The sequence below is a fragment of the Dermacentor andersoni genome, chromosome 5 (genome assembly GCF_023375885.2).
Source record: "Dermacentor andersoni chromosome 5, qqDerAnde1_hic_scaffold, whole genome shotgun sequence".
Classification (NCBI taxonomy): domain Eukaryota; kingdom Metazoa; phylum Arthropoda; class Arachnida; order Ixodida; family Ixodidae; genus Dermacentor; species Dermacentor andersoni.
In genome coordinates, this window is record NC_092818.1 from 92,001,848 (window position 1) to 92,023,234 (window position 21,387).

Genomic DNA, 21,387 nt, shown 5'->3' on the forward strand with positions numbered 1-21,387 from the left:
AGTCGAACCCTCAACCTCGTGCTCAGCATGTGAACGTAATCGAACACAAGTTATCGAAAGTGCGTTGTCGTAATCACCAGCAAATAGAACTTCCCTGTGTTAGTAATCGCCGAACTCCTGTCACAGCTGCTACTTCCTACACTCAGTTGCTGTCAGCGTGCAACTGATAACACTTCAACACGAACGGTGTTGAAATAAATTGAAGTGAAATCGAATTCTCAGCTTGCGCGTGCACATCACGATCAACACCTGCGGTCGACGCATTCGATTCCAGTCGAAACCACATCGTGAATGTCGTTCGCCGCAGTATGACGTAAAAATGACAACTAGAAGTCGGGCGAGCTGGAGCGATGAACATGCAAATATAGCGCAAAAGACGTGCTGGGCGAGAAAGGGGCGCGTTGTGCCTGTCTCTGCACCATTCCCGTGTTCGCGATGTTTTCAGTGCAAGTCGGCCTGATGCTCTCTTGTATCAGCAGCAGCAAGAGAAGGGCCACTACTTCTGTGCTTTTGCAATTAGCCTGTTAATTGATCATCATCATCATCATCATCACCTACCAGTTGTCGTTAGTAAGGCGGAACAAGTTTTTTCAAATTTTTATTTATATTCTTTCCTTTGTTTTCTTGACATAGCGAAGCCTTCCCTGTGTGGATGAAAGCGACTTACATCGTTAGTAGCCCCCTGGAAACGCGTATACAGTCTTTGTTCTTTTCTTTCTCTTTTTCTTTTATATTAAGACGAAGCTCGGGGGTTCCTATATGAATACACGAGTACGGAGGAATTGTTTTAGTCGGTAACCATTGCTCCGAGTTTGATTAGTTTTCTTGAATTTAAAAGAAAAGAACTAAATACTAGCGACTGCAGCCAGCACAGTTCTTATTTACGCCATGATCTTTTTTTACAAGATTGTGGAAAATTGCACAGTCAGAAAAAAAAGCTGACGCATCAAGTTTACGACTCTGCAACTAAAAAATAAAAAGCGATATTACAGTTTTTTAAACTGCACCTGATAATAAATCTAAAGTAGACAAAAGACCTATTATTATACACCACTCAACAATACCACTAATTTGTGAATAGGACTTTTGCGGAATACTTGTAACAACTTCATGTAAGCTGTGGATGCATATATTAAGTTTGGCCGCATTTGCTGCTCTAACAAATGAAGTTTACATAACTGAAATATCTGCTTTTTGGTGCAGAGTTAAACATTTCTAAAATTCGCGCTTCAATTCTTTTGAAACTTACAAATTTTCGCTAATTGAAAAAAATATTTAGACCCAAAAAATAATATTTTCCTGCCTAGAGTCATTAGAATTGAGAATTTCTCTCTCAGATGGAATAAATATCATTTATATCGGTCAAGCGGTTGTCTTAGAAAAGCATGTCTCTCTTTTACATACATTCGAATGGGGAAATCAATGTTGGCCCCAAGCAAGGCTTCCTCCTAAGTAATATAAGTTGTAAATAATTAACCAACTATCTAATTGGTAACTTTATGGCCCCACTGTAAACACAAGGTACGCAGAAGCCATTTGAAAAATCATTTTCAGTTGTTTGGGATGCGTGTAACTCTTTTTAATGCGAAGCAGTCTACGAGTGCAGCCGCTTTCTGACGGGCGAGCCTATCTCGTCGTTGTCATGGGCCGAGCCCGGGCGACAGCGCAGTCGAAAATTTTTTGCCCCAAAATTTTAGACAAATGTTTAGAAAGCTTTAGTGAACATGCGCACATAATCAGTGCGTATTAAAGACATTTTTACTTATTATGAATATAAGCACCTAGAGCCTTAATTCTTATATAACCGTTAGCTACACGGCTGTTACATTATTCCTATAACCGTTCTCTACAAATCATGAATGCTTCGCACTACGCAGACATCAACTACAGTTGAGTCTTCCAAGTTTCTCCTCGCTTGAAAAAAAAAGGAAGAAAAAGCCCGTGACAGCCTCATCCTAGAAAACCGCGGCACACAAACTACGCAAAGGGTAGCACGTCGCAAACAATTGAAAGTTAAATTTTCAAGTGCTCTCTAGAAACCTTCTATTGATATTGGGGCCATAGAGATAACTAAATAAACAGTTCTTCGATGCAAATAACTTCAGTAAAAAGAACACTAAAGATATTCAGATTCAAAGCACATGTTGGAATTAAAGGCAAACGCGCCGCGGTAGCGCAGTGGCTTCATAGTTGAGCTGCTGAACCTGGTCACAGCCGGTCGCATTTTGATAGGCAAAGATGAAAAAAATAAAAAAAAAAAAACACCCGTGTACTGTGCATTGGGTGCCCGTTAAAGAACCTCAGGTGAAACTCAGAAGTAATCCGGAATCTCCCACTACGGCGTGTCTCATAATCGTATCGTGGTTTTGGCACTTTAAACCAACGAATTTAATTTAAATTTAATTAAAAGCAAACAAAAGATTCGCTTTGAGAGCACTGGAGGTCGTTTAGGGGGCTGCCAACAACATACAGTTGGTCTAATTTGCACAAACGTCATAGCATTGTTCTCTATCTTCTTTCCTTATTTTTTTTTTTAACTTGTTCCGCGTTAACTGCACACCCGGTGCAGGTATGTTTGTTCTGCACTGCGGGGCAACTTCCGTGACGGACGCTTTGCGCAAGAAGGCCGTGTAATATAACATTTAGTCACCGATAAGGTGGCAAGGCAAACACGTAACATGTGATCTGTAACATTTAAAGGGACACTAAAGAGCACCAGATGCTCAGGTAAGGCCAAACTCAACTCTATTGTTCCTTAAGGCTGTATACCCTTTGAAGTGATGTCAACAAAAGCAGAAACCCATTGCGCAGTACTTGCATTACGCTTGGCTGGGCGCGTGTGTTTCACTGCAGGAACCATGCGATAACATTCGGCCGTGTACTTCAGGTGCGCGTTAAAGAACCCCAAGTGATCGAAATTAACCTGGATTATCCATAACGGTGTTCCTCATGTAGCCTTCAACGCTTTTCTCCCTTTATTTCGTTCTTTCGTTGTTTGTTTGTTTGTTTGTTTGTCTGTTTGAGTGCTATAGCACGCGTGGGCTTGTGAAAGGCAGTGTTGAGCGGTTAGTGAGAATTCGACCTACGCTGTTTTCAAGCAGCCATTAGCGCGGGCACCGCCACATAGTCTAAGAAACCTAAATCTGTGCAGGGGCATCGGGGGACGATGTGATCGATTGAGCGCTTTGTTTAGCGAACGGCGCCGTCGCGTCCATCGTTGCGGTGAGTGGAGTGGCAGGCCCCGAAGAAAGCAAGTGGATATGGTCATCAACCAAGCTCGTCCCTAATTCCCGTAATTTGTGGCATCAACTACCGCGCTATATGTTGCATGCAATGGGAATCCTGATATAATACGTGGGGCAATTGCGCGGCCATTGAATAAGAAAGAAGACAAAGAAAAAGAAAAGAAAGAAAAAAATATCCGCGTGCACATGATATACGATTAATAAAACTTTTAAACATAGTTTCAGTGGCAAAATACATTGGCATCTGAATACGATAGGAGAAGCAAATATGACGGACCTGAATTCGAAACGAAGTCCGGCAGTATATGCGGTATCTTTTGGGCACGTTTATTATGATATGTTTTTATGATATTATGATATTTATAGTGTGAGAAGTTTGGCGCATGCATCTCGAAAAATTACTAAGCTACTGCTTTTTGTTTTCGAACAGCAGACGATAGGATCGTTTCTCAAAGAACTACAGTCAGAAAAATTCCCTCCCTCATGTATTTCAATGTGACGTCAATATCATTGCGCTGTCCTTTACACCAGTCAGAGAGCAGCTAACTGAACGCATTGTTCATGCCTCAAGTTAACATTGCTATTTCTTACCTGCGCCTCAAACGAACTTCCCAAGAACAGAAAAAGTAAACCTAAACCGAGATTATCATATCAAGTGTCAAAAGTGAATGTATTTTTCTTGCGCATCTGCCTAGGGAACGCCCGATTCGCGCTGTATTAAAAAATAAAGAAAAGCAGGCTTGTTTACAAAATCACTTCTCCCTTGTGCAAGTGTGCCCATGTTTTGTCTGCTTGACTCAGGGGCAGGCATTGTTCCCACGAAACAGTGTTACTCACAGAGCCTATGCCCTTAGTTGTCTTTCCATAAGATTTCCTTTTTTCTTTTCCATTAAGGAATTTCGACCGCTAAAAGAAAAAAAAAACTAGGTAAGCTACTACACATCCACAATCTCTACATCTTTTCCGCGTAAGTATCTCAGGTCAGCTGTTATCTCTTTCTTCTTTAAGCACGGTCAAGGTAACACATTTGTCACAGCCGTACTATACAGAGCACTCCCGCGACAGTGACAGCCGACTACGATGCAATAACAAGAACAACAAACAGAAATGGAAACACAACGCGCAACCTAGGAGCAAACAAAGCACTGCAGCAGCACGTGACACGCATCTGGCCAGTTCGGCCCGCATCGCCGGCTGGCCGGTGACAGACGCCCGCGACAATGTCAGAGCCGCGTCACATGGTCACTCACCTGTCAGCGGGTGCGGCCGGGTTCCTTGGAAGCCGAACTCTCACTCCCGAAAGAAAATAGAAGAAGTCGCTCACGGTGAGCAAAGCTCCTTCCTTTTTCACCAAGAATCGAGACGAGAAGTGCCTCCTTCGGGAGTAGGAAGAACGCGACGTACACGAGAAAAGGGGGGCGGAGCTGCGACCGGCCGCTTGTCCACTAGCGTCTGCGCTCGTCAGGGAAGCAAGCCAGGTGATCGGCGGTAGTGTCAGAGCGGCGCAGAGATGCTTTCGCAAGTGACGCGCGACGAGTGAAACGAAAGGAAAGAAGAAAGAAAAAAAAAAAGCTGTTAGCGAGAGGCAGCGAAGAGGCGAAGAAAGCGAGAGAAAGCAGGCGGTCGACGCCGGTCGTAGTCCCGGGGACCCCGGGCAACAGAAGTTGCGGAAAGCGCCGGGGAAAAGAAAGAGACCGAGAAACACAGGCCTCGAGCGGTGTCCACGGTCCGTGCGAGTGGTGAAACAAAGGCTAAAGTCTGGAGTCGGAAGAACGGGGGTGGGGGTGAAGAGAGGGGGGGAGGCGGGCGCAAACAACTGGATTCCTCGGCCTCCCGCTGACGTGGTTTGGCCGGGCGTGCTCAGCGGGCGCCCGCGCGAAGTCCACGACCCGGCGCCGTCGCCGCCGATGCAGCCTGGACGCGCGCTTGCATCGCTTCGATTCCGTGTAGAGCGGCGAGAAGGTAAGAAAAAAAAAAAGAAGGGTACTTGCACGCGCTCGCCGCTTCTAGCGACGCCCGACCGAGGGCAGACGAGAGAGAGAGAGAGAGGTGAACTTGAAACGCATCGCAGGCGAGCAGGAAAGAGGACGAGCAATGTTAGGGCGAACGCAGAAAGGAAGGAATTGGAGGAGGACATCGAACACAGGCTCGAGATGAGGAAGAGTTGCGAGAGAAGTTGGAATGAGAGGAAAGAGGAGGGGGGAGGGAGGGGTGTCGTCGCCAAGACGGAGCCGGCGGAACCCATCGCTCGAGGGGGGGTGGCTCGGAAGAGGAGGGGTGAATGACGGCGAGATCGACCGGACACGGATATGCTCTGCACTGCTTGAACGACCTTTCCCACACATAGCACATGTGCGCGTGTCGTCACTTCCTACGGGATCCTCCGACGGGGGTCGGGCCCTCCGGGTCTTATTTTCCTTTTCTTATTTTTTTTTCTTTCTGTGGCGAGATGCTCGACGTATTTGCACGATCGAATTCCTGAGCAAGCGTCGTTTCGAGATAAATAAGGAATTCCGGAACCGCGCGCACGCATAGGCAGCCTCGACGGCGGCGGTGTGAACAGTGTTGTGGGAAAAACCGAGCAGGATGCGCTTGTCTCTGGATGCGCTCTCGATCTTGCTTCGTGGTATGCAGGTCACCGCAGGTGCGTGTGTGTTTGCAAACACCAGCCAAACGGAAATAATAAAAAAGAAATACAGAAAGGGTAAAGAAGACACAAGAAAGAAGGGCTGAGACATATGTCTGATTCGGCGGCGGGTCAAGTCATAAAAACTACAAAAAACAAAGACAGGTTCAGAGCTGCCTTAAGTAGCAAACAATGCCTACCAAGCGTGCCTGTTGTCTCCGTGTTGATTATGAAATGTGTGAACAAACGCATTCATTGAGCCTCAAAGTTTTTTCCCACGAAGAACAAGTTAACTATACGAATTCGTGATAAGTTAGCGCCCGTGAATTACTCGGTCTATTCGATATTTTTGACTATCTATGCTTAGCGAAAGTTATTTCGTTCACTGAATACTTGACCGGAATATTACTAGAATACGGTAAGAAGTTCGGCTTTCCACCAATAATAGAATCCATTTGAATAGCAAAGGAGCAAGACTAAGCTGAACAGCTATCTCGGTGGAGTAAATGTAACAAGTAGTCGTCATCAAATGACGGTGTCCAGCTTTGCCCAAACTATAGTATTTCGGATTATCTACTGCTTCCACTTCCGCAAAAAAAATGCTGCCACTTCCGAAAAAAAATCAGCAAGAAGCGCCACTGGTAACATAGAAGAAAAGAGCATGCAGTTCAATACCACAAATAACTGGTCCCAATAACGAGCAATTCGTTGGGTAAAAATGTTTGTTGAGCAAATGTCAAAATGAGAATGTCATTTAAACTTAAGGATATCAGAATGTTGTCTAAAGTTCAGCTTAAGCATAATTGTTTCCATAACTAAGTTTGCATTCCTCCTTATATTGCCTTGTGATATTCGTATGCAATATTTATTTATTTATATTATTTTTATTTAATAATACTGTCAGCCCATAAAGGACCATTACAGGAGTGGAAGATACAAACACATACAAGGATACAGTATGACAACAAAAAGCAAGCAAATGAACAACTGCAGACGTCTCAGCAGGGACGCGAATCAGTGTAGATTCTATGCACCTTACAAATTCCCCCAAAATATAATAAACAAAAATGAACAGATACACCTTTGGCAAAGTTATGATATATACATTAGTTAGCGGCAAAAAAAAAAAAAATAACGTGTACACAATGTAAAAATTCCTCTACGCATGAGGCCGACATGACAGAGTCGGGGAGCGCATTCCATTCCGTAATACCTCTCGGGACAAAGCTGTACTTAAAACAGTCATTTCTGACTTGAGGGGGTGTGATGTACTGGCTATGACGATGTCTGGATGTTTCATTTGTCGAGATATTGAAGTACTTGTGTTTGTCGACAAGCAAGTGACCATTAATGATAGGGTAAATTAGTTTCAGTCGCTCATATGGTAGCCTTTGTTGTATGTAAATAAAGCTCGTATAACGGGACAGTATTTGGGCTCTTTTTACTCTCTGGTTACTGCTTATGTGTCTTTTTTCTGTAGTTTGCAGAATGTTTCACATGTTCCCCATTTTTATTATTAACCGAGTGTTCAATTGCGGTCTTCGACTTTCGGACCCTCGTCTGTGTATTATTACTGGTACTCCACTCCCTGCTTGTTGAATGAATCATAAACTGCAACTGCAACAGAAATTCTTGTACATTCTATCATAAGCGCTGTAGCACTGGGCAGCACTATTCACAAAACATAACTTCTCGTGAAGGCCAAATTTTATCGAGACGGCAATTCTCTGTCAGAACGCAAGCGATTGTATTGCGATAAGTAATGCGCTAATTGATCAGCTGGCGAAGCTGTTCAATAAAAATGGTTATCGAGTGAGTTAGCCGAACCCAGCGTCATTCACTGAGGCGGCAACATTTTCCTCGCGTTTTGCGTTGACTTGTTCACGTTGATAACTTATTGAATTCCGTCGGTCGCATTGCCGCGGCTAAGCCAGCAGTGGGTACATAATTAAAGAAAGCAGACATTTTCGATTGAGATTCATGCGAGATCCATCCGGGATAAACCCTTTTCACGAGAAGACAAAAAAAGTGTGTTAAAGCGCATTTGGCAGACATTCCCATGTCGGAAACAACTGCTTGCTACGGTACATGGAGAGAAAACTATTTAATCGTTGTATTCGGCCAGTGATTACCAGTGAGACCATGAAGCTTGCGGGACAAGTAAACTTGAAAGTAAGATATATATTGATAATAAGATGCTGATAAGATGTCACGTGGTAGTGACGTTAAAGAACACAGTAGCAGTACTGTGAAAGACAAAACTAGCTTTTATTGGGCGAACCTGTGCCCACAAAACAGGCTACACTTAAAGCACAGCGATAGCGGCGAACACAGTCGGCGATCGTCGAAAATCTGATCAGCGGGTCAAGCGCGTCGGCTTTTATACTGCAGTCGTCGAATGTTCCAGACTAATCGTTCGGACCCGCGTGCCTTGCACAAAGTTCTACACCATTCGCGTCACGCGATGAAATCAGATAACACAGGGTTCGGCGACAACAGACAGCCGGATAGAAGCATCGATAACTTTCCAGAAACTTCGGATACATGCAGGCGCATCCCGCGCTGTGCGATTACATTTGTTAGGCGGCGAAACGTGGTCGCCCGATAAAGATAAGTACACGCGTCAATATCATAATGAAGTCAGAGAGTTGAATTATAGTTGAAGATGTCAGCCGTGCTAGGGCTGGCCTTGCTACGTCAGAAGGACCAGACGCCTCGCTAAGCAATGGAAAGATATCAGTATAGATAAGGAATCAGGCTTGAATAATATAACATCCCTGACTAAGTGGAAGAAGCGAAAGAGGACAGGTCATGTTTTACGCAGAGCTGATAAGCGATTAGCCTGTTGGACTACCAAAATTAGTGTCGACAGAAAAGAAGACGCCTATGGCAGCATAGACTAATATGGAGTGCTAAAAGATTTCGGGCCCAGCCTAGCTTCTATGTAATAGGAGAAAGAGTACGGTAACAGGAAACATTAGGGAGGGACCTCCGTTGACCTATGGGCATGATGCTGTCGCGGCTGCTGTTAACGACCACGAAGAAAATCACCTGTAGTCGAGAGTCCGCAGGAATGCCATCTAGTCAGGCAAAATTATTTTAAGAATTGAAGTGGATCGCTTATCATTATAATCACAGTCAAAGTGACTGTGAACGTTGTGTCTACGAATGACTATAAACGAACAAAATGTCGTTACGAGAGACAGAAATAGCGAATTATTTATTTAAATTTGAGTTCGAGGGCTACTTGGCAGAGTGGGTAAGGGGAAGGAGCTAACCCCCGTTTTCCAGGACATTCCGCTACTCAACACTCCACCTTGACTCAAAGTCGAAGACAGTGACGCCCCTCGATAGAAATTGTCATTGCGCTTCAGTGACACTCCCTAGCAATTTTTGAGAAGCGTAGTGCTTTGTTCAGTCGAGAGGCGACGCTGTTCTCAACTCGGTCTCGATCTCGAATAGAGATTAGTGAGAGGCGATTGGAAGATTGGTGGAAGAAAAGTAAGGAAACGACCAAAAACGGAGACGTACAAAAACAAAGTTCACAATAGGAGGCCAGAAAATTTGGTTTTTGGAATGCATCGTGGGTTCTTTTTTTTTTTTTTTTTGACCTAGGTAGGGCATCACGCAGTATAATAGCAAGAGCTTGGTGGCGCAACCCACCGCCCCGTTCCAAGGGGACGCTCATAACGTCCGTCCCTCCGTCCGTCCGTCCATCCATCCATCCATCCATCCATCCATCTCAACATGAAATAACGGGTACAATCAGGACTCGATGGCAACCAAAAGTCAGTGGGACATCTCATATTCGGCGCTCATGGGAAGACTAGAAATGAAACTGGGCAAGGTGATATGGGCTGGACAAGCTTTGAAGTGAGAGAAGCTCACAGTAAAATTGATTATGAGAGCGACTGAGGAATACGGAAGAAAGTAAATCGGGCTGGGAGATTTTTCCTCTATTTGTAGAAGAAAAAACATTGATTCACAGTGGAGGAAAAGAACTACAATGCTTACCAGCAAGTATGTGACCTGTATGGTGAGCAACATGGCAACAAAGAACGTCAAGCGGAAAGTCAAAGAAGCTGAGGCAATCTCATGGGTGGAGATAATGGAAAAGAAACCCACTATCAGTAACTGCTTAGGAAAAAACTAAATCAGGAAAGAAACAATTTATGATAACTCACAGGGAAGCTCACTGCTTTTCCAAGCGAGATCAGGATGCCTTAGAACACGCGCCGATAAAACGAGATATAAGAAGGAAGGCAAAGTTAGGAAGGTAAAGAAGGAAGGTAAAGCTAGGAAACGATGGAGCATGTTTTATTAGAATGTGAAGATACCTGCCCAGGGGTCAATTTAGGCACCTCTGGCCTTTTTGAAGCCCTTGAGTTCAGCGAGAGCAGGGGGAAAGTAAACAGGTCCGCAGTAGATATTGGTAAGATGGGACTAGAATATTGGCGAAAGAAAAGCAGGTAAATGACAAACAACAGAGGCATGGAAAAACAAACCTCACAATAGGGGTTCAGAAAGTTTGGTTATGGGAATTCATCGTGGGTTTTTTTTCTTCTTTTTTGTTCGTTAACATAGGTAGGACATTAGGCAATGTAAAAAGAAGAGCTTGATGGCGCAACCCACCGCCCCGTTCCAAGAGGGAAGCTCATAGCATTCATCCATCCAATCACAAACCCATTAAGTATGCTGCCGCATACTTAAGTTGTTAGGGGCGCTAAGTTCTGGCCAAGCTTTTTTTGAGCATTTCGCAGCATAAACGAAGAATTTCGTGCCCGTTAAGCAGTTGGCGCCGCTACTTGTTTACGAAATATGTGTCTTACGCCAAATGCAAATGCCGACTCCCGGTATTGTTATTATATAAGAAAAGTACTTGTGTGGACTAGTTCTTTAATGTGCGATGGGGGATCGTCCCAGCTGTTGGACTGTTTCGGTGCTGGTGCCCGTAGACACATTCTCTGTGTACTTGTGATGCGTTCGAGTGTCGATACTTTCTTATTGCTTTTTAAGGTTGTTAGCATTGTTTGGGAACGTTATTCATTTTTCCGGTTTATCCGTTCGTATATATAGCCTCTTTCGCCCAGTCATCCAGGTTGTCTACTAGCTTCTGCCACTATGCACTGACTGCTGACTGCAGTCTAGCCGAGCAGACAACATGGGCCACTGGGTTATGCGGACGGACATACAACTTGCTGTTGGTAGCTGTCTGGTCTAACATAGACAACTTGTGTCGCTGAGTATGTGCCACGGCAGCTGTCTAGTCTAGTAGAGACAACTTTAGCACCGCGTATGTGACATTGGCATGTGCAAATTCTTGGTCAGTCTCCAAGAATGGATGTGCCAAGGTGACAAAAAAGAAGTATGTCGCCCTAAAATATATATACATGAAAGCGATAACGCCCCATTCGCAACAAACACCTCGGCGTCGGGCACGGTCCCTTGATGGATAGCCATTGCAAGGAAGTTGAAGCTAGGATACTAGAGATAATAGGTGTTGCTACGCGCTTTCAACTGGTGTACATCGATTACAACAAGCTATACTGTGTCGGAGTATCATTTGGCATTATTGTTGGAAACGGGGTTGCCACTTCGTGGGAAGGCTGATGTGCCCATAATGTTTCGTGATTCGCGGATGGTATGAGGATACGGCCATGGTGATGCAGTATACATCGCAATAATCATCGTGAGTTCTGAAGCATATCCCTATTTAGGCATATCACCATTTCGGCACTTATCATAAGAAAGATTGCTAAGCGCATTAACGTTGCCAATCTTCTCTAAAGGATGGCTGCGCCGCCAATTTTTCTTTTCTTATTCTTTTCTGAGTAATGACAATGGGAAATTGAATTAGCTGGCTCTAACGAAGCCTGCATATCTTCCCATTCATTTGCCTCCAAAATTTAAACATAGACCGCATTCTGCCTTTAGAGCACCTCAACTCATCGTTAGGAAAGTGTGGACCAAAACATCAAAAACAGAACTTCCATGATAAAAAACCAGGTTTTTCTTGAACTGAGTTAAAATATATTTGCGAGTATGCCGAAGACCTCCTTCACTCACAGCCGATAGCTAAGTGTTGATAAGTCCGGTACAGTTCTAAAGCACATAGCTCAGAGGACTGTTATCCTCACAGAGATAACTACTCTCTGCTGTAGCGCTATCAGAACAGTAAATCACGCGTTTTACGCTTGCCACTCAAGTCCGTAAGCTGCATCTACCCTTGCACTCAGTGGAGGTCGGAAACAAGGTCATGATAATATGGAACATTTTTGGAGCTGACGTATGTCAGTGCGCAGTGAGTCATCGAACAGATTTAGAAACCCTGCAGTAAAAAGCTTCCGTGCAGCCTGTTTCGGTGAGATTCGTGAAGGGCTTGTGCCCACAGAACGCAAAGATGTCATTCCGCAGGAATTATCAAGGGTATAGGTTCGTTTTCATAGTGAGAAGTGCGAATCTAATTGTACACGAGTATACGAAAAAAAGTTGGCATTTCTGCAGAAGGTGAGTCATTGAAAACGATGGCAAAGTTAAGCGTTGCGCTAAAGGCGTATGCGAACGTCGCCATGATGAGGAGCATCGCCAACGACGTCGCCGGGTTCGCACCTCGGTGGTGCTCGAAACGAGGCCGATGTAAAAACCTTCGGCCCCCCGATGTAAGAAAAAAAAAACTACAGGAACATTCAATTGCAGCTGACAACTACGTAAAGCGAAGCATTGCTGGTGCGAGTGGCTCATGAAATATGTGTGTCTCTGTATGAAGTGTGGTTTTCGAGGTATAAATATTTGTGTTAAAGAGCAGCATGTTATACGGAGAAATTAATTTATGAAACACTGCAGGACACGGGAGGCCCAAGCAGGAGGGGTAAAGTATGTACACGATAAATCAGTACAAGTAGAATCGAAGTACAACACAAAATATCGCGACAAGCATGTCAGAAAAGAAATAAACTAAAATGGTACTTTATACAAACAATGCGACGAAATCATTTTATGCAACATAGCTTGAGAAGTGCGACAGCAGAAGTCATATCAAAACAGAAGAACAGCAGCAACAATAACAACAGGTTCATATAGCAGCAGGTGTAACAGCAGGTTAATTAAACATGAAGAACTCAGCAAATTTAGTCAGAAGATATGTGTTTAATTGAGTCAGTGCTGGTCAGTTGTTCAATGTGCAGACTGTACCAATCTGCTATCTTGCGAGGGAAGAAAGAATACTCGGAAACGTTAGCTCTGGCACTGCAAGGTGTTAGTGATGCAGAGTGACAATGATGTTCGCCGGGTCGTAGTTGATGTATGTAAGGCTGGACAAAGGGACAAGATGCCTTCATTAAGTAAAAAAAGAAATTTTAGTCTGCGAATTTTTCTTTTTAACTTCAACTTCCGAACATTATGTCCAATCATTATAATTTGCTTGGGGAGTCAGTTAAGCGATGTGTTTGAAAAGATAAACTTTACTGCTTTACGCTGAATCATTTCTAGGGCAGCAATGTTAGCTTTAGTATAAGGATCCCATATCGTAGCTGCATATTCCAGTTTAGGACGGACGAGGGACGTCTAAACTATTAGACGAGTTTCCTCGGGAGCATGCTTTAGTTGTGTCTGAGACGGCAATGTTTCCTGGAAAGCAAAGCAGCATAAGTAAGAAGTGCGAGATTTCCAGCTGAGGCTACTGGTTAATGTGAAGCCTATATATTTGTATTCGTTAACCTCGGTAAGTGATTGAGATGCAAGGATGTAGGCAAACGACATCTTGTTAATTTTCTTCGTAATCTTTATGAAAGCTGTTTTGCTTGCGTTAAGTTCCGTATTCCCTATGAACGCACTAAGGCTGAATGTTGTGAAGGCTGGAATTTAATGTGATTTGGTCTTTTGGGCAGGTTATTTCGGTAAAGAGTAAACAGTGTCAACAGTGTCATTAATATATATGTTGAATAATAATGACCCTAAAACACTACCCTAAGGAACATCAACAGTTACGGGAAGTTCAATAAAAAAGTAAGTATCAATAACAACGAATTTCCTGCGGTTAGTAAGGTAAGCAGCGATCCAATTTATATTATACGTTGGTAAATCATGGTTTTTTTATTAACTTTGAGTGTGCAACAAAATCAAATGTTATCTTGAAATGCAAATTTTTGACGTCAGTTGGTCCCTGTTTGTCCAGTATGCTAGCGAAATCGTGAACAACAGTAGTTAATTGCATTACAGTAGGAAGGCCCTTTCAGAAACCATGCTGCAGAGGTGACAAAATGTCCCTGTCTCCCAGGATCTTCTTAGCTTTATTAGCTCTTACATGCTCTTAAAGTTTACAAGAGGAGGTAACTGATATGGGACGATAGTTTGCTATTAGTGTAAAATCGCCCCTTCTTTATTACTGGCACAACACGCGCTGTATGACTGTCTCTAGGAAGCAGAGCTGAAGACAAAGATGCGCCAAAAATAGCTAAGAAGTGGGATAACACTTCTTAGTGTCACACTATTTTTGCATTCAATACAAAAAATACAAAAAAAAAATACAACTAGTGTGACTTACTCCATACGATAGCCAGCAACATGCATTTGTCGCGTCGTCTTAGAGTGCATAGGCATATATCAAAACTCTGGCTAAGGTTAGCTGTGACACCCCGTATCACCCTGTTACTGTGACACCTTGTTAGCTGTGACACCCTGCAAAGTCACAAGGCCATTTGAAGCCAAAAGGACGAAGTTTAGGCAAATAACATGTGCTGACCATCCTTCCCGCGTTGGCTGAATCGCCCTGCTTGCACATCACGTGGACACTAGCGCTACAGTTCCCTCAAGTAATTATTCTAGGGAAACCATATGCTTAAAATTTCAAGTATATAGTGTACCAGTTAACCGTTAACGGTTAACTCGTAAACTCTGAGGATAGAAGGCGTAGGCGAGGCCCCGGCCAGCCGGGATGGGTTGAAGAAAGTATGGCGGAAGTCACGTGGTGCTCTACATCGAAGCCGTATGACTCGGATCCCAGGATTCCGTCGTCTCTATCAACTGAACAGTCTACACAAAACCATTCCACAAATTCAAGGGAGAAGTGCCCACCTCCATTGAAATTACGAATGCAAGACGCACCAAAGTATTCGCTTCAATAAAGAAAAGCACAAAACAAGTGTCAAAACCACATGAAAGATGAGAATGCGCGTCCGAACAACGCGAAGCATGTAGCGCTCGCCGCATGCGTTTCCCGGTAAACATTGCGGTTGCATAAAATTGCAGTTGCCGGGAAGCAAAACTGTACAGCATACGGAGCAGAGAGTGAAGTTGCTGCACTTCCATATGTAAAAGAACTCGCCTAGCAATTGAGTTCATTTGGTTGTGATAACCGCTATGGGAAGACCACGCATAGTTAGGACTCCCGAAGAGCAGCGCAACACGAGTACTTCGTGCGTACTCGCTTTGCTGGGATGAAATTTGATCACTTCACGCCGGTGATCGTTGTCGGAGACTTCAGTGTGGACTTTAAAAATCCGATAAGAAATGCTTTATCCAGTCCATGATGGAAGAGTTTGGTCTCACGTGCGTCATCATTCCAAGTCAGCCAACCACGGCGTACAGCTCGTGTACAGATTTAACTGGAGCTAAGAATCCAAAGTAGCAACGGAAAACCTCAGTGTTTACCACAGCGATCACAAAGCAGTTATCAATATCGTTTCAAAGAAATAAAGTTTTGGTACAGTGTGTTTGTCTTGCTGCCATTTATTTCAGGTGGCGCATTGCTCAATCGTTCGAGGCTAGGTAAGTCACACTGGTCTAACCGATCAGGTGATACCACAGTTTCGCTGGCCAACTACCTCCTCTGCGTGGATTGGAGCCCATTTTTTTAAACCATGGGACTGATGTGCCAAACATACTCATTACAATAGCAACCGCTCCCTTGAAGCTCTCGCTTCTGCTCTCGGCCTCCGAAAAGAGAGAGAAAATTTTTCAGCGCGGTCTTCGTCGAAGCCCGTTCAGTTTGCAAAACAAGCTGGGTGTGGAGTGTCGTGTGTGATCTTTAATGTTGTATTTTGGGATTGTGAGTGTGAGCGTCAGCCAGCAACACGCCATCACGGTGCGGGTATTCATCGTCTTCTTCAACGCGCCACCGAAAAACACAGGAATGCGTCTGCTTCACTAAAGCTGTTACAGAAACTTCGTAGGTTTCATTCTGACGCGCGTCAGCAGCGCGCCCTTTCGGCGGCTCAACGCAACGCAAGTTCAATGCTCGCGCCCTTTGCTCCGGCGTGCTGATTGGAGACGCAAAGGGAGAATGGCAGACCAAGATGGCTGCACTTCCAGCTTCAAAAACTCGACGTCGGGGCCTCTTCTATTTAGTTTTTTTTTTCCTCCATGCTTAAACTACTTCTTCGCTGCACCGTTCATTGACAACGTCACCATACGTTGAAACGCGTTCGGCGTTATAGGCCATATACGTACGAAAAAGTGCTTCGAACTCTGCAAGCAAGCCTCGCTTTAAAAAAAATGATTGCTTACATATAGTTTGACATTTACCACAGTTTCGTATGCACGCATTTGCTTGGCAGGAACGTTATTTTGTGTGAGCACAACTCCCATGGAAGCCAGAACACTGATGTGGTTTCGACACAGCCGATTGGGGGAGGCGTTACGGTGCTTCCACTTGGCTTCGTCGCGTTTGCAGCAGAACGCACTGCGCGTCTCCGAAGGCCCTCTGATCATCCTTACACGGGCCGCGCATGCGTGGTAGATAACAGGACAGCACGACGGCGCCAACGGCGACGGCACGGATGCATCTCGGGCGTATGCAAAATTGCTATATCAATAAAACGAACTTTGAATACAAGAAGGAATCTGGAAGTGGAAAAAGAAACCAAATGGAAAAGGGACAAGAACAACAGCGAGAAAAAAAAAACATGCATCTATTTCCTTCTATATAGTCAATGCTATTGGCGAGCAATTCAAATGGACAGCCTGTTAAGTAGCAAAATAAAATGAAAATGTGCAGCAATTTCCGGTAGGCTTACAACAGATACTTCGAGCTCTCTCTGGACCAGATGCATGTAACCTTTTAAATTGCAGGCAGGTTCCGATAGAGTGTTCTAACAAATCATATATCGAATTTTGGAATCGGCCACTTAAGTTAGGAGTTGCACTATTGCGAAGATTTGCACGCTCCTAAATGCGCGAGTGAAGTGCATAAGTTGAGAGGTACATAATACATCAATATCGTCTACCTTAGATGGATTATTAGGTGCAGTTTACAGAGTTGTGATATATATACATCAGCAATGAAAATCTATAGATTTTCATTACTGAGTTGCATAATTGCAAACTTGATGACCTTGGCGTCTTGAAATTTTGCCAATTGTAACAAGTTCTGTTAAGAACTCGAACGCCTATATTAAAGGTCCGCTTCCTATCCACTCGAATTTCAATCTTAATTTAAATCCAACAAAACTCATCAAATTCGGAGCTCGCGAGCTAAACCTTGCTGAAATTTTCTTCGATGACAGCAGTTAGAAACCTTTTACTTTTGCATCTTGTCTAGCCTCGCTGTGGCCTTGCAAAGCTCTCTCACGAAGGCTCCACAATAACGTTTTTCCAAATTTATTGAACATTGTAATTTTTGATCGTTGTAAACGGACGCGCGAGCCTAAAAGGTAAACGCTACTGACAAAGTACTCCTTCAAATCTCCTAAGGGTGCAGGATAGCACAAGTTTTTGAAGAAATGACTTCACAAGAGCGACCGAAGCTGCCAGAAAAACTGTGAAGGCTGTTATAGATGACATGCACTTAATAATGCTCAGTCTTAACTGCGACAACGGTGAGCATTGGTTGGTCAATAGGATACGTACTTTGAAACGAGGGACGTGTGTTAGCATTACGTCGCACCTTTTCGTAAGCGTAGGCCTCCTCCTACCTTGGCCAGCAGACCCTGACTCCGAGAGCCCATAGAGAAAGAAAATGGAGAGCCTACGAATGCTTCATAAAAAGAAAGAATGCGCTTCGCGGGCTTCTGTTTATCGCAAATATCACTAAAAGCGCGTATATGGGCAAAGGCACCGAAAGAACGACGAAGACAAGCGTTCACTTCCAACTGATTTTTTTTTTTTGAATAGCAAGCATACATACCAAGGCACCATGACGAAAGCGCCCCCTCCAAAGCATGAAGCCAGACTTGAGGTATATATATATATATACACCTCAATTAAATGACCAGCGCTTTCCAGGCTTCGCACACACACACGTTTTGCACTTTAACACTCCCAATGCTAACGCATTAAAATGGCACGTGACGCCCGCGGCGGATGTTTCAAAGAGCCTCTTTGGCAAAATAAGAAACATGCGTGCGATCGTGCACTAATAGAGCTGGGCTGTTGTGCTGCGGGACAGAGGATCTATTCCACCATTGGTGACGTATTTCTTCATAGCATTATATACGGACTTCACTTGCTATGGGGGTAAGCAACAGGAAACTCGAGATGCTGTTGGGTGTACGTCATCGCATTGCAGTGTGCACGAAATCGCAACAGAGATATGAGCTATAGGAATGTTATTTTGATGAACGAGAGTGTACTGGGACGCCCATGACGTGCGTACGCGAGGCTGTCGGGACGTCACAATCATGCCAGTCTATATCGCAGTAGGCTTTATACGATTGATGACGTGGGTAACCTTTTTCGTTCAGCCAGCCAAAGGCAGCCTCGTCTTCACGAAGTATGCGCTCCCTGGAGACCCACCAATCGATCTTCCCGTCGACGTGCCGACAGGTGAGCTCGTGTCTATTGTTCTGCAGAAGGCATCTATGTCTTTGGACGAACTCGTAGAAAAAGGGTCCGTGAAGATAAACCTTCAAGTCTCCCTTTTCAACCGCCTTGTGCTATCGCAAGTAGAGAAGTCAGTCGCATCGGAGCCAACTTACCATTCACATGTCTCCGTTATGCGAGAGAAGAAGAAGCATCGAAGAACATGGAGAAAGATCAGCTCCCGCTTTCAACATCGGTTTTGACCCGTTAATCAGAGTATCCTTGGTTCGGTTATATCAATCCAATCGACGCTTAGCATAGAGAGGATCACGGCGACACCAGGATTTCTACGGTGGGTCGACTATTGGCATCTTAAGAGACTTTTTTGAACCGCCACCATAGCCGCCACGCTAGGCCAGGTGCTGCCTGAATGTGGCAATTGGAGGCGAGTCAGACATGCAAGTCATGATGGAAGGGGAGGAACTACCTCCCGACGACTGCACCAAAGAGTACGGATGGCAGGCAGTAGTTTCTAGGCGAATTTCGACCAGATCCGCTGTTAGCGGTAATCCACACGGAGCTAGGCCTCATATGGCTACGTCGCCTAGAACATTTGAGAACGGCAGTCGAGTCAAGAACAGGGTCGCCAGGGCGTCCCGAATGCCACACTTGCAGAAAGATCATTTTAAAATCCTACTCCGACCACGCGGCGGACTCAATATTAGCAAGGTTGGCTCCACCAAGACAGGTAAAACCATCGTTGAAGCAGCTGGCCTAAGCTCGGACCACATTGCATCAGACATCATATGCCCGAACAACAACCAAAGCATAATTGTGGCGAGTACGCCGCAACGAGAGAATGCTGAGAAATATGTGAGAATAAGGGCAATTAACCTGGATGGATGCAGCTTCGAGATCAATGCATATGAGGCTGCACCTCACAACACGTGCAAGGCAGTGATAAGGAACATTTACTTAGCAGATGGCCCGACGGAGCTGGAGAAGAACATAGTCAACTCAGGAAACCCTTTGGTTCTCGCCGTTAAAAGAATCAAGAATACCGGTACTGTGATCATCGCCTTTGATGGACACAAAGTTGTGAATTTCGTCAGATACGGCCCGGTCCTTGCAAGGTGCTCACTATACAAGAAACAAGTCGACGTATGCTACGCTTGCGGTCGGCTCGGTCACAGAGCTGACGTGTGCCCGTCTCCGCAAGAGAGAATATGCCGAGGCGGTGGTGCAGTGAATCCTACTGACAAACATCTGTGCCAACCCAGGTGTGAACTGTGTGGTGGCCCGCACCCAACGGCGGACAAAATGTGTAAGCAGCGCTATACAACTCCATACGGGGTCAGAAAACGGAGAAACGAAAGAGCACTAGCAACCAACGTCAACAAGGACAATAACGACTCGCAGCCAAGATCAAGGTACCGTGGCAGGTCCAGGTCTCGCAGTCGCTCACGCTCCAGGGGAAGAAGCGTGTCTAGATGACGACCCAGATCCAGATCCCAATCCAGGGCGCGATCCGGATCAAGAGATCGGAGTCAACAGGCTGCATCGAAACCCGGGGAAGGAGTCAACGGATCCACGTGGGCCAACAAAGCCAAGGGAACGGCCATAGCGGACAAGACGCCTCCTCACCGGGACACCAATAAAACAAGACTTATCTGGGCCGACGACGCGCGTACCGATCCGGTAAGTGCCGTGCTCTGTGACCCACCCCCAGAGCAAAGTAAGAATCGTGAAATAGAAAGGCTTAAGAAAGAGAATGCAGAACTAAAAGAAATGACTCAGAACATGATTAGAGAGATGACGGCAATAAGGAAACTCTTAAGCGAGGCTAAACAAGCAGAAAACAAAGATAGCACTAATACATACAAAGAAGCCCCAGTCCCCGCGCCTGCTGGTGAAGGAGCAATGTCAGCCAAGCGTAGGGCTGTTGAAAGTAAACTCAAGAACACTGAAACACAGATGGAGGAAATCAAACAAGCGCTGGCGTCTTTTAAAGACAACATGCAGATGCTTACGGACAGTGTCTCACAGTTGACAATGAATGTAGGCCAAATACAGACGGCACTGAATGACCCTAAGGAGGGGCTGAAGGCTTTTGGCGAAAGAGATAAAACCCTGGAAATGATGACTATGTCAATGGACGTAAGGGAACAATGTGGGTCGTCATTCCTCAGAGCTACACTAACTCCCCAGGCGGAGGAGATGAATATGCAATATGGCTCACAATAAGAGGGAATTTCGAATATGGCAGTGGAATTGCGGGGTGTACAATAAGAAACGTTCCATCGTCGAGCAATACCTTAGGTCACTTCAGTCTAAACCAGATATTATCGCACTTCAAGAGAAAGGATATGGATATGTCACACTCACTGGATACAGAGCCATAGAGTATCAAACGTTTGGTAGGGGCCTGTAAGTGCTTGTCAATAAGCAGCTTACACATATCCCACATGAGTTAGGAATCATAGACAAAAACCTAGAGTACCTCATGGTTGAGGTTGTAATACCAGCTTCACACAAAAATCAAAGGAACAATAGCTTATTCGTACTCAACATCTACAGTAATCCGAAACACCAGAAACAACACTTCAAGAGATTATTCGAAAAGGCTACTAATCTGGCTGGAAGTAGACCTCTGATTATATTAGGAGACTTCAATGCAGCCCACGAGCTATGGGGCTACGTTACGACTAATGCCAAGGGCAGGAATCTGTGGAATCACGCGGATGAGCTAGACACGGATAAGACACATCCTACAAGGGTTGG

General features: G+C 44.8%; 1 protein-coding gene across 4 annotated transcripts in view; it reads right to left on the reverse strand.

The window, feature by feature from the left end:
- The window catches only part of LOC126530861 (uncharacterized), a 69,575-nt gene that overhangs the window by 18,241 nt on the left and 29,947 nt on the right, over positions 1 to 21,387 (reverse strand). The window contains exon 1 of one of the 4 annotated variants that reach the window (XR_011894764.1): positions 4,496 to 6,103. The exons of 2 other annotated variants lie outside the window; for them this stretch is intronic. The gene's annotated coding sequence lies outside the window, so the exon portion shown is untranslated. Of the gene's footprint in view, positions 1 to 4,495; positions 6,104 to 21,387 lie in introns of those variants that run through there. One more of the 4 variants, XR_011894763.1, reaches the window with a different exon arrangement.